Genomic DNA, 13644 nt, shown 5'->3' with positions numbered 1-13644 from the left:
CGGAGGGAGTTGCCTCTTGCTGATCCGTGCTCTGCCCCCCCTCCCCACACAAACCGGCCTCGTTGTTGTTTTCCCGCGTCCCCACGACCCCCGCTTCCCCCTCAAGACCTCCTCCCGCCCTCTTGCCCGGCGGTCAATAAGGAAACAAAAGGCTCCGCTGTCTGAGGGCAGGCAGGGAGCCATCTCGTCACCGCACTTGAGCTGTATCCGGCTCCTTCCTTTCCTAGCACGACCTGCTCAAGAAGATGGCACTGCTAATGGCCCAATGGCTCATAGGGACCAGTTGCCCCTCAGTGGAGGGCCAGAAACGTCCAAAAGGTTTACTCAGTGTCCAGTGCGCAATGGCTGACGCAGGGAGGGCTTAGTTTAGCTAGATCCCACCACATTCACCTTCAGGAAGATTGCCAGGCAAGTGGGCATCGGTGGGCAGCCTTAAGGTTGCAATCTTAAGTACGACTGCAGTACGGCCACTACAGTACTACTTTAGCTAGGCATCCTTCAATCTCGAGAGATTATGGTAACGTATGGAGGATTTGGAACAGCATCTAGTGCAGCTGAGAAGGCCAATTCGAGAGTGACAATCCCTTCCACACTGAAGACAAATACAATCTGTCCCCTTTCCAGCTCCCTGATTTTGCTGGTTTTGTGACTGCTCTTTGCCTCAGCCTGCTGGACAAGGGGGTGGAAGTACATTGTATTGAACTCTCTGGGGCTTACCTTGGCATAAGCCAGGCACAGGATTCAGCTGTAAATCTGTTTGCTCAAGAATCCGTTCCCTAGTGCAGCTACAGTTGCTCAAATGTTTACTCTTTCCAATCGTTGCTGATGCAAACCTCTTTAAAACAGACTTCAGAATATGAAGAGAAAGATTTCCAGATAAGGTTTCTAAAAGTCAGAACACCCTGCACATCAAAAGCTAGCATGCTCAGGCTAAAAAGCTTTCATTTTGACACACTGGCTTACCTCAGGTAAGAATGATTTTAACAAGGTGAACAATCAACTATATTACAATATTTCTAATCAGTTGCTGATGGGATATATGTGGGTAGTCTTCCTTGGTTCCTCCCCAACCCGCCCCCATAGCAGTTTATGGACTGAGCAAGGGCAGTCACATCAACTCTGAAGGGGAGGGAACCCCCCCCCCCACTCAGTCCACTAGCTGGCAATACTCAGGCGTGTCATTAGCCATGTTGGCACCAGGGGCAAGCACCACTGTCTCCCAGGCCCTCTGCCATGAGGCATGGACATGAGCTCCTCATTAAAAGAGAGGGGGAGAATGTTATGTCGCCCTTCCCAAAAGAAAGAATGTTTAGGCCCTTACAAAAAAATGAACTGGATAGGGGCAGTAGGTGCTGCTGTTAATTTTCCTGACTGACACCAATACTGTATGTTCACCACTAAAGTATTTGTGACTTGATCTTTCCGGGTTTTGTTTTGTTTTGGGTTTTTTTGGGGGGGAATAGTGAGGCAAAGCCCCAGTTGTTCTATCCTAGTTTCAGCCCTCCTTGTGTCCCTCTGTCCAAAACAGGTTACAGTGATGTTTGGTTTCCCTCCTTCTTAACAATTATTATCTCTGTTGGTTTGAATTACTCATGTTCAGTTATTCATTTGTTCATGTTGTGAATAAATTATACACCACACACACCCTGAAGGCAAAAGTTAACCTTTGTCTGTCATGTTTATTAATGAGAGGAAGAAAGCAGATGTCTTTTAAATAACTGTGGCATAAATATACTACATTTTTCCTAGTTTATGGGCTTCCTTCACAGACAAACTGTCTGGACTAAGACAGGAGATGCCGTCGTGTCCCTTCAGCGCTGCCTGGGGACTGTACTGCAATGGATGCAGGAGAATGGGCTGAGGCTGAACCCGGACAAGATGGAGGTGGTGAGGGTGGGCGCCCCCACAGTTGGGGGTTCGGGAAACTCCCTCACTTTTGGGGGGGGGTGACTCTTCCCGCCAGGGATGGGGTCCACAGCTTGGGGATCCATCTGGACCCGGCGCTCACCATGGAATCCCAGGTGACGTAGGTGGTCCGCATGGCCTTTTTTCACCTCAGGCGGATAGCCCAGCTGCGGTCCTACCTTGATGTGGGGGCGCTCACTACCTTGGTGCATGCGCTCGTAATCTCGAGATTAGACCATTGCAGTGCGCTCTACGTGGGGCTACCTTTGAGGCTGCTGCGGAAATTACAGGTGGTGCAGAATGCTTCGGCCAGATTACTTAGTGGTGTGAAAAAACACCAACATATTTCACCCACTCTGGCCACATTGCATTGGCTACCCATCCGATTCCGCATCGACTTCAAAGTGTTGATGCTTACCTATAAAGCCCTAAACAGTTTAGGGCCTCGATACTTGGTGGAACGCCTACTCCCACCAAGATCTACCTGTGTCACTCGTGCGAGCCAGGAGGTGAGGCTGAGGAGCCTAACGCCAAGGGAGGCCCGGAAGGAAAAGACAAGAAACTGGGCCTTCTCAGCGGTGGCTCCTCGCCTCTGGAGCAACTTACCTCCTGAGATTCACGGGGCTCCCTCGCTGGGTACTTTTAAGAAGCAATTAAAAACTTGGATGTTTCGGCAGTCCTTTCCATCACATAACTCATGACCTCTTTCTTTCCTTCTTTACTGTTCTATGTTTTGTGTTTTGGCATCGTAATGTAGTGTTTTTATGATTTAGAACTGTTTATTTACATCGTTTACTGTATTATTTTTAAGGTTGTTAGCCGCCTAGAGTGGTCCTCGCTTGACCAGATAGGCGGGATATAAATAAATAAATAAATAAATAAATAAATAAATAAATAAATAAATAAAGAAAGAAAGAAAGAAAGAAAGAAAGAAAGAAAGAAAGAAAGAAAGAAAGAGCATGCAGCAAATGTTGGCCTTAGGCGGTGCCATATACTTCTGATTTGTATCCCACTTTGAACTACATGAATTTCACATTTGGATTTTCTGGGTTCCTCTTGGTGCTGGTACCTTTCCTGAGGTGCTACCTGTCACAAAGGAAAGTTGAGAGTTGAAGATTGTCATATTATTTGCAAATGTGGCCAGAAATACTCTACTCTCTTTAGTTCAGAGGTGGTTGCCGTCTATCCACCTAACTATGGGGCCTCCCTTAATAATTCTCAGGCCAATATTTTGAACACAAGGGAATAATTTCTTCATAAACAGATGGACATTGGGGATATGTATCTAGATGGCTCAGTCCAGGTTTTGAGAAGATATCCTTTAAAGGCATCAGTCAAGGGTCACATTTAAGAGCTTGGTGGGGTGGGTTTTGTCTGTGTGTTTGTGTGTGTGTGTGCATGCATGCGCACTGCAGCTGGGGCTGGTAAGTCGTAGGTAAGTAGGCTGGATTTGAAAACTGATCCCCTAATAACAAGCCTTTGATTGAGACTAGATTATATCTGGATTTAAGGCAGGAAACCAAGCAACTCTTGCGGGGAAGAGGGATGAAGAAAGAGTCTATTGCAAACACTGTTCTCAGTGCTTTGTCCACCTGAAAAATTAAGCATGAAGGAAATGACCCTGAGCCAGAGAGAGAGAGAGAGAGAACAGATGCTTTGCTCACCGCCAGCCTCCTATGATGTTGGACTTGTGGTAAGCCATTGGGATAACTCTCTGGATGTTCTGCCTTGCCTTTGTGTCTCTCTTCCCCTGTCCTATTTCCTGCCAGGAACCAAACACAAAGAGCATGAGAGAAAGCCCTTTAGCAATAGGACTTGGCTGCAGGACTTTAGGTAGGAAGGGAAATTGGTCTGTCATTCGTACATCAGAGATGCTAAATTACTTTCAGCTACTGCTTTCAGTGTATCCATGGCAGATGTGGTCACTAGCCCTGCTTACTGGGATATTCTGGGTGTTGTAATAAAGAAAAGTAACATTTCCCATTTGTGGTGGATGGAACAACGTATCTGTCATTCTCTTTTCCCCATCTCACTTTATTTCAACCGCTCTACCATGCATATTGTGTATATAAATCTGTGGTGTAACAGTTACGCCCCATGGATCTGAGGAAATAGATTTGTAATCCAAGAAAACTCATAATGACATAGATTTTTAATAATAATAATAATAATAATAATAATAATAATAATAATAATAATAATAATAATAATAATAATAATAATAATAATAATAATAATAATAATAATAATAATAATAATAATAATTGAACTGCATAGCTGGAAGGGGCCCTATGGTTCATCCAGTAGCCTTTAAAGTGTCAACGCTGTTTCACTTGAGGGCTTTTTTGTGATAGATGCTGAAAATGACTGACAAACTTACCTAATTTTATTTATTTAAAATATTTTTATCCTGCATTTCTCCTTAAAAGGAACCCAAGGCAGCTTACCTAATTAAAAAGACAATCTGTAGAAGCTAAAAACAGCCAGTATACAAATATGAAAAAATTAATTAAACAATTAGTACATTAAAAACAATAATAAAACCAATACTAAAACACATTGAAAACAACAGAACACAACTATTCATTTAAAAACATTTCTCAGACCACCGGTTGTTAAGGGAAGGCCTGCCTGAAGAGAAAGGTCTTTGCCCGCTTGTGGAAGGACAGCAATGATGGGGCCAGCCTGTCTTCCCATGGGAGGGAGTTCCAGAGTCTGGGAACAACGATAGAGAAGGCTCTCTCTTGTGTCCCCACCAAGCACACCTGTGAGGATGGTGGGACTGAGAGAAAGGCCTCCCCTGGTTATCTTAAAGCCCAGTCAGGATCATAGAGGAAGATGCAGTCTTTTAAATACAGTACCTTGGACCCAAGCCATTGAGGGCTTGATAGATTAAGACCAGCACTTTGAATTGTGCCCAGAAACAGATCAGCAGCCAGTGGAGCAGCTGTAACGGGGGGGGGGGGGGGGTTGGTTGGTTTAGGGTGAGGGTCACATGATCTCTGTAACCAGCCCCAGTCTCATTGCTCCTCAAAATTTATTGTATTCCTCATTTGCCAGACACTTCAGAGAAATCCTAGAAGCAAAATGCTGGAACGAATGAATGGAGCATCATATTCATGCCAGTGTTTCGCAAGTCTTTCTTTACAGATTAGTAACACTGAATGTAAACAACAGAGCCTTCTGGTTTTAGAAAACAAAGTTCTCACAAAAGAAAAACAAGGAAGCGCATAGCAAACTCCTCTCTTATCACTCAGGGTCACTTCCTTGTGCCCCCAAGCACTTTCGGTTGGAGCAGGGATCTAGCAGCTTCCCTCACCTGTTTGGCGATTATCCCTCCCCTGGAAAAAAACAGGGGAAAAAACTAAGCTCCCTCACAGTTGCAGTGCCCTGTTATTGCCTCTATTGACAACAACAGGTCAGAGTCCAAGGCACAGCTCAGTCTCTTAGGTATCTCAGCTGTGTCTGGTGTACTTCCATGAAGAAGAAACCAAAGACCAACATTGATGGATAGGCAACAGAATATACTGTAAATGGACATCCATGCACCCCTGGATCTCTTCTCCCACATCTTTAACACATCTTTTTGCCAGTTGGTAGGATCCCTCGAAACTGCACTCAAGATCAACAAATGCTGCCATCTTCATATCATTAGAATACTTCTGCGTATGAGCTACTTGTCTTTGAAGCATAGAATGTTGTTGTTATTGTTCCAACTTATATTCTGCCTCATAATGCTAACACACTCTCTGGGCAGTTTACGACAGTATGTAAACAAAACTTTGCCTCCAAATGAGCTGGGGACTAATTTTACCAACCTTTAGCGGTTTACCTGAATCCATCAGAATTGAATTTAGGTCATAAGCAGAGGCTTGACTGCAGTGCTGCAATTAAACCAGTGCACCACAAGGCCTTGTGGGTTTCAATATTGATTTATTGACATTAAAGATGGGCACAAACCACTGGTTGTTTGTTTGTGGTGGTTTGTTTTTTGGCTGAACGGGTGTTTGGTACTTCTCAGCTCTGCCTCCTCTGGTGAGCACCCACTCTGAGGCAACACCCTGGCTTCCCTGCCCCGCCTCCTCCAGATGCTGCCTCTGAGTGGGTGCCCCACCAGAGGAGGCAGAGCCGAGAAGCGACAAACACTTGTTCAGCTGAAAAACAAACAGCCATGAACCACTGAACTAGTGGTTCGTGCCCATCTCTAATTGACATTGATAGAAATGGACAATTGAGTGTGCATTTTTAAATACTCATAGGGCCACAGCAATTCACAATGTTATTCTGAATTAATTTCTTATTGAACATACTTTTAAAAAGGAAGATAACCATGGAGTTTACAGAGAATGGCATACCTGATTGTCACAACTGCTCTCTACCAGCATATTTTGCTGTCGGCCATTTACAAAGTGCTGTTTGTATGATGATTGTTGTGGGTTTTTCGGGCTCTTTGGCCGTGTTCTGAAGGTTGTTCTTCCTGTTTGTATGCTTTTTAAAAGTTGCCTTTCCCAATCTGGTGGTTTCTAGATGCACTGGGCTACAACTCCTACAGTCTGATTAATGGTTTGTTTTGTAGTACAGTGAACCGAGAAACTGCCCAGTACGGAAAGGATATCCTAAAAGCATTCAATGTAATTACCTCTTTGGTTAATTTCAGTCTCTCTTCTTTCTGTCCCCCTTGTTGAGTGAAGGTTATCAATCTGTTTGCTCATGAATTCATCCCTTGTGTAGTTGCTCAAATATTTATTCATTCTAATTAGTTGTTGATGGGATATATGTGGGTATTCTTCCCTAGCTCCTCATACAGGAGTTTGCAGACTGACCAAGGGGAGTCACATTGACCCAACATTTTGGGGAGGCACTCCCCTTCTTCATCCACTAGCTGCTTGTGCTCCAACCCATATCTGGCCATTTGGGCACCAGGGGACAAGTGGCACTGCCTCCCACCTGCTCTGCCATGAGGCATGGACATGAGCTGTCCATTAAAGGGGAGGGGGAGGCGAACCTCATGTTCCCTCCCAAAAAGAAAGAGAATGTATTCTCGAAGGCTTTCATGGCCGGGATCTGATGGTTGCTGTGGGCTTTTCGGGCTCTTTGGCCGTGTTCTGAAGGTTGTTCTTCCTAACGTTTCACTAGTCTCTGTGGCCGGCATCTTCAGAGGACAGGATTCAGAATGCTGTCTGTGCTCTGTTGCAGTTTGTTGGATAGTTGAGTATTTATAGCTGTGGGAACAGCTTTTTTTCCTTTTCAGGAGATTGGGTGATTATGGTGATCAGCGTGTTTTTGTTGTGGATGTATTGTTGTGGTAAGGAGGAGAGATTATCTGTCACTGTGATTGATGGGTCTTGTTAGCTGGTCTTTTGTGTGCAGTAATCACTGGTCCTTGTGGCTGGGTAGAGTTTGTTGACCTTTTGCAGGCTGTATTTTTTCAGTGCTGAGAGCCAGGCCTTGTTGAGTTTTAAACTTTCTTCTTTTTTGTTGAAGCTCTGCTGATGTTTGCAGATTTCATTGGCTTCCCTGTGCAGTTTAACATAATGATTGCTGCTGTTGTCCAGTACTTCAGTATTTTGAAATAGAATTTCATGTCCAGCTTTGTTTCATGGCATGTTCAGCTACTGGCGATTTTTCCAGTTGTTTTAGTCTGCAGTGTCTCTCATGTTCTTTGATTCTGGTGTGGATGCTGCATTTATAGGTTCCAATATAAACCTGTCCGCAACTGCAAGGTATCCGGTATACTCCTGCAGTGGCAAAAGGGACAAAAGGGACCCCCCTCACCACTGCAGGAGTATACCGGGTACCTTGCTGTTTATTTTCCTAACACTAAATGTTTGTGACTTGATCTTTCCCTATTTTGGGATAGTGGGGCAAAGCCCAAGTTGCTCCACCCTAGTTACAGCTCTCCCTGTGCCCCTCTATCTGAAACAGGTTGCAGTGATGTTCCGTTTCCACACTTCTTAAAAATTACCAGCATTGAATGGTTTGGAATTATTCATGTTCCATTGTTCATGTTGTGAATAAATCTGATTAGGTAAAGGTAAAGGTTCCCCTTGACATTTTAGTCCAGTCGTGTCCAACTCTAGGGCGCGGTGCTCATCCCTATCTCCAAGTCATAGAGCTAGTGTTTGTCTGTAGAAAGTTTCCGTGGTCACGTGGCCAGCGTGACTAGACATGGAACGCCGTTACCTTCCCACCGTGGTGGTACCTATTTATCTACTCGCATTTATAAATCTAATTAGCACATAGCTAATTCAAATTTAACTTGTTAAGGGGCACAGAGACAATCTTAGGAAACAAAGAAATGTATGGCTGCAAGCAGACTCTTTCTGAAATCAACCAATAAGCAGAAGAAGGATGGGGCAGGGCAGGGGAAGGAAAAAAGATTTGTGTCTGTGTGGTAAACCTAAGGGAGTAACAGGAGGCAAAGATGGCGTTGAAAGGGCAATCTTAAGCCAACTATGGGGGTGAAAGAGAAGAAAAGATTTTTTTTTGGGGGGGGGGAAGAGTTACCTGGCAGAAAATGTGGTAAAGAATGAGAAAGAGTTTTCTGTCTGTGAAACAGGTTTCTAATGGCACTGAAGATTGTTTTGTTTGGTTTTAGGGAGGCTTAGATCCCACCTATTTTGTACTCAGCCTTTCGGGAACATTACTTGTCATTGGTGACTAGCGACTTCTCTCTTGACAGCTGTTTTGTAAGGTTGCCCAGGTTCATTTTCCAAATTTCCCAAGGTGTCCACAGAAACAAATGGCTTGTAGCACGCCCCCCCCCCCCGCATGTCTTACTAGGGCTGTTGCCTGTCAGGTTTCCAAGTCAGACTTAAGGTGATCTGAGATAATTATTTCTTATGAATCTAAATTGTTTTGTATGCATCTGCTGATTTTCTAGTCAACCTAATTTAATTTTCTCCTCAATTGAAAGATGTTCCCCTTTGCTCTTTCATCAGTCTATGTTTCCGTTTATACTGATCATAATTTATCCTTTGTTCTCTAGTTTTTCTACTTGCTCCTATTCTGAATTTTCCCCAGTTGTGATCAGCATAGTTTTCTTTCCTTGACCCAAATAATTGCAAACATGAAACATATCCCTTCACCCTTCGGGCCTTTCTTGTTGATTTGCAAGTCTTTGGACTTTCAGATAAGGCTTCCTAACAGAAGGCATGACATTACTGCAGGAAAAACCAGTTTCAAATGTTTAATCAATATCAAGAGCCAGTAAAAGAGTGTGTGGAAGGGGCATGCACAGAATGAGGTTAGGAGCTAGTGTTTCTCCAGAATCTTTGATAAGTTAGAGCTGTGTAATCTTCTACCTTTTTCAGATCCATGTTTAATCCAAATCTGAATTTGGTAATTCACTTTTTAATATTTCACTATTTGGCTGTAAAGTTGTATTACGGGGACATGCAGTGCTGCTGCTGAAACCCATCTTGGATTTGGTCACAAACAACTAGTGAGTTCTTGGACTGTATCTCCCATGATCTTTCAGTACCAGCAATGCTGACTAGGAATAATGGGATTTACAGTCCAGCAGTATTTGAAGGGTCAATATCCCCACGTGTTTAGACTACACATGTTTCCTCAGATACTGTTGATTTATAACTTCCAGAAGCCATCACCCGGAGGGTTAAACCTTACCTATCCTCAGTTAGACCATTAGTATCTTTTTCTCAAAGGACATCCTAGGGAATCTGAAGCCCAAGCACAGGCATGAACATTATTGTTAGGTGTCATCCAGTCGGAACCAACTTATAGCGACCCTAATAGAGCTTTCAAGGTGAGATATTTAAGGAGTGGTTTTACAAGTTCCACTCCCTCAGTTGGTTTCCATGTCTGAGTGGGGATTCAAACCCACGACTTCTCAGTCCTGGTCTGTCACTCTTTCTGCTACACCACCACACTGGGTATCTTCAAGGCTTGAATATACTTGAAGACAAACTTTACTTCTGTTTTAAAATTATGTGTATTCTCTTTTTCAAACATTCAGTTCCTTGTACCACTTCCAGTTGGAGTAAATGACTGTTTTTTATGACTTCCTTCTAGTTGCTAAAAGAGGCTGTACGGTTTACTTAGCTTTCCTCCACCACAAAATAAAATTAAAAGTTAAAAAAAAAACTACAAACAATAGGGGACGTGGTGGCGCTGCGGGCTAAACCGCAGAAGCCTGTGCTGCAGGGTCAGAAGACCGGCAGTCGTAAGATAGAATCCACATGACGGAGTGAGCTCTCGTTGCTTTGTCCCAGCTCCTCGCCAACCTAGCAGTTCAAAAGCATGTAAATGCGAGTAGATAAATAGGTACCACCTTGGTGGGAAGGTAAAACGGAGCTCCCTAGTCACGCTGGCCGCATGGCAACAGAAACTGTCTTGGGACAAGCACTGGCTCTATGGCTTGAAAATGGGGATGAGCACTGCCCCCTAGAGTCGGACATGACTGGACTAAAAATGTCAAGGGGAACTTTTAACCTTTAACTTCTGATAAATTCTCTGACACCTTGGCTTTAAGCTGAGCATGAGCACATTCAGGAGAAACAGGGTTACAGTCGCTCAAACAGGAGGTCAACATTCCTGATAGCCGTACAGTTTCAGAACAGAGAAGGGAAGGCTGCTCATGTCATGGCATTGATGAGTGACTGTGGTAGGGAACCTCTCTGCACCTCTTCCCTCTCTCCATCTGTCCAGGGCAAAAGAAAGTTAGGGCACTGAATGGAAGAGCAGGTCTGGGAAGGATAGGTATTAGATACAGTGCTGACGAAGGCAAAGCTGGCAGATGATGGACAGTAAGCACTACATAGACTTAATCTTTCTGAAGCAGGTTTTGTAATTTTATCTAAGGTCAGAAGAGCAAAGGGGGTCTACTGAGAACTGCTAGGAAGGAAGGGACTATCCTGTGCTTTTAAGTGTTGTTATCATACCACATTTAAATAACTATTTAGAACAAAAGTAATCTAAATTATATCTTATACTTATTCGTAGGTCAATCACAAAATTATTTTATAAGAAGTAACTGTGTTAGTCTCTGCTAGTGTTCCAGCCCAAACAAACAAACAAACAAACAAACAAACAAACAAACAAACAAACAAACAAACAAACAAATAAATAAATAAATAAATAAATAAATAAATAAATACATGTTATGGCACCTTAAAGACTAATTGCTATATTTTAATGTGAGCTTTCATGGACATGTATGTATGCAAGAATAACTGCATGTGTGTGTGTGGATGTGTGCATGCACACATGCATGCATGTGTGCACACACATATATGCATAGATATACCATAGATATAGATATATAGGTATAAATGTAGATATAAACATACACATATACACATACATATATACATACTTACATACATACATACACACACATACAATATACACACCTATATATATTGCCATGCAGTCCCACTCTCATGTCTGAAGAAGTGGACTTGTCAATGAAAACTTATATTAAAATATAGCAGTTAGTCTTTAAAGTGCCTCATTTTTGTCTTCTTTATTTTTTTATTTCGGTTTTGGTTTTGCCTGACAATCTTCCAGAACTCTGTCTGTGCTCTGCTTCTGACTCCTGTCCTCTGAAGATGCTGGCCACAGAGACTGGCAAAAAGTTAGGAAGAAAAACTTCAAGAACATGGCCAGACAGCCTGAAAAACCTACAACAGCCATCAATCAGATCCCCGCCGTGAATTGATGCACCGGAAGCCAATGATAACAAATGTGTAACTGGACATACTGTATGTATCTGAGCATGCATGTCCTAACACCTGCACAGGGACATGTATGTTCTAAATGTGCAATGAGAAGGCATGCACACCCAAATGAATAGAGCACAGAGGCAGGAAAGGCATAGGTGGGGTCATGAATATCAACCATCAAATAATTATCATCTCACTCTACCAGCAAAGTCTCCTTCTTTTTCCTTCTAATGAGTGGATGGCATCATGTCTAATTTGTGCCTCACACTCTGTGCATTCTGTTGTTTACTTTTGTCCATTGTTTGCATCCTTAGTGTTCTCACTAAAGCTGAACAATTTCTCTTTCTTATTTAACATGAGAAGAAGCTGATAAGTACCCCAACCCGTTGGCTCTAGATGTGACTTGTATGGTGAGTCAAAATTAAGCAATTCACATTAATGTCACTAGATGGGGATAGAGGATAACATAATACAGTATATAAATTCTATAATTATAATCCCTGTAAAAGGTGTCTAGTCGCGCTGGCCACGTGACCATGGAAGATTGTCTTCGGACAAACGCTAGCTCTATGTGCTGGAAACGGGGATGAGCACCACCCCCTACAGTCGGACACAACTGGACAAATTGTCAAGGGGAACCTTTACCTTTACCTTACCTAAAAGATAAAATATCTATTGTCTTTTTCTAATACATAGGAAAAGGCAAAACTTTTCCTCCCCTTTCACCTACCACTTAACCAGTTTAAGATAATTTTTAAAAAAAACTGACAAAATCCACAGAAGAAGAAGAAGAAGAAGAAGAAGAAGAAGAAGAAGAAGAAGAAGAAGAAGAAGAAGAAGAAGAAGAAGAAGAAGAAGAAGAAGAAGAAGAAATGCTGTTTATCCAAGGGGTCCCAGGATGGTTTATTAGTATTGCAAAGTTTTGAATTTCTTGTTACATTCCTCTAGCTGCACAGCAGAAGTGCAGGGATTCACAGAGCAGAATAGCTTCAAGTAGACCATTCCTTTTGTTCATTAACTGGCACTTACAGTCCCAGTAATTCACTTTGAAACATTAATAGTAGAAAGAATAAAAGGTTACAGTGAACTGATAACAGGAAGCTAAAAACATACTGCTTTGAGCAGCAGGCTTCAGCAGACTAACTGATTGCAACAGACAAAAGAGAGGAGGAAAAAGAGCTCTCAGAAGAGAGACAGAGAGCTCTCTTTGAATTCAGAGGCAGAGAAGGAATTATTGGCTAGTGCTAGACAGACAGACAATCACTCCAACTCAGGAACGTCCCTCCCAGCCAAACCTGCTAAAGGCAGCATGTGAGGGGCAACGTGTGGCTTGCATAATTAAATTGTAAACTGCCTTAAAAGAGCTTTAAGCATTTATAGAGCAGTATATAATTGGAACACTTTGCTTTTATTGTAGCTTTTAAATACATATTCTCTTTTAATGATGTAAGCTGCCTTCAGCCCTTTTTTTAAAGAAGAAAGGCAGAGTAAAAATATTTTAAGTCACTCAATCAATAAAACATTCTCACTCAGACTTGAATCTCACCACCATGGAATAAATATGGTGGACATGTATTTGTACCCCTGTGTCTGAAAAAGGGGATTTTGAGCCATGACAGCTCACACTGAAATAAATCCGTTGGTCTTTAAAGTGCTACAGCATTTTGCCTTCCTCCACTTTTCTTTTTCTCCTTTTGTCAACAAGGTATTCTACAGGAGATATTTTTGGGTGTGTGACTGTATATGCTGAGGCCAGAGGGAAGTGCATGAATCATTTATTTCATCGTGGCAAATTAATCTTGTTTATGTTCTTGGTGCCAGAAGACTCTTGTTTTTGCTGCAACTAAAAATGTTTCTCCTAAGGAAATTCTCTCACAAGAGTCCTGTACCAGAATATGGACAGCTACCTTTTCCATGGGTTTATTGCTCTGCTTTCAGCTGCTAAGACCTGTTTTCTGTCTCCTGAAGAATTTTTACAATAGAGCCGTAAAACAACATAAGCCATAAATTACTGCCTTGTAATGTAACATATGGGGACGTGGTGGCACTGCAG

This window comes from Pogona vitticeps, chromosome 2 (assembly GCF_051106095.1).
Source record: "Pogona vitticeps strain Pit_001003342236 chromosome 2, PviZW2.1, whole genome shotgun sequence".
Taxonomy (NCBI): Eukaryota; Metazoa; Chordata; class Lepidosauria; order Squamata; family Agamidae; genus Pogona; species Pogona vitticeps.
The sequence above is the reverse complement of the archived record's forward strand: the minus strand, read 5'-3'. Positions refer to the sequence as shown.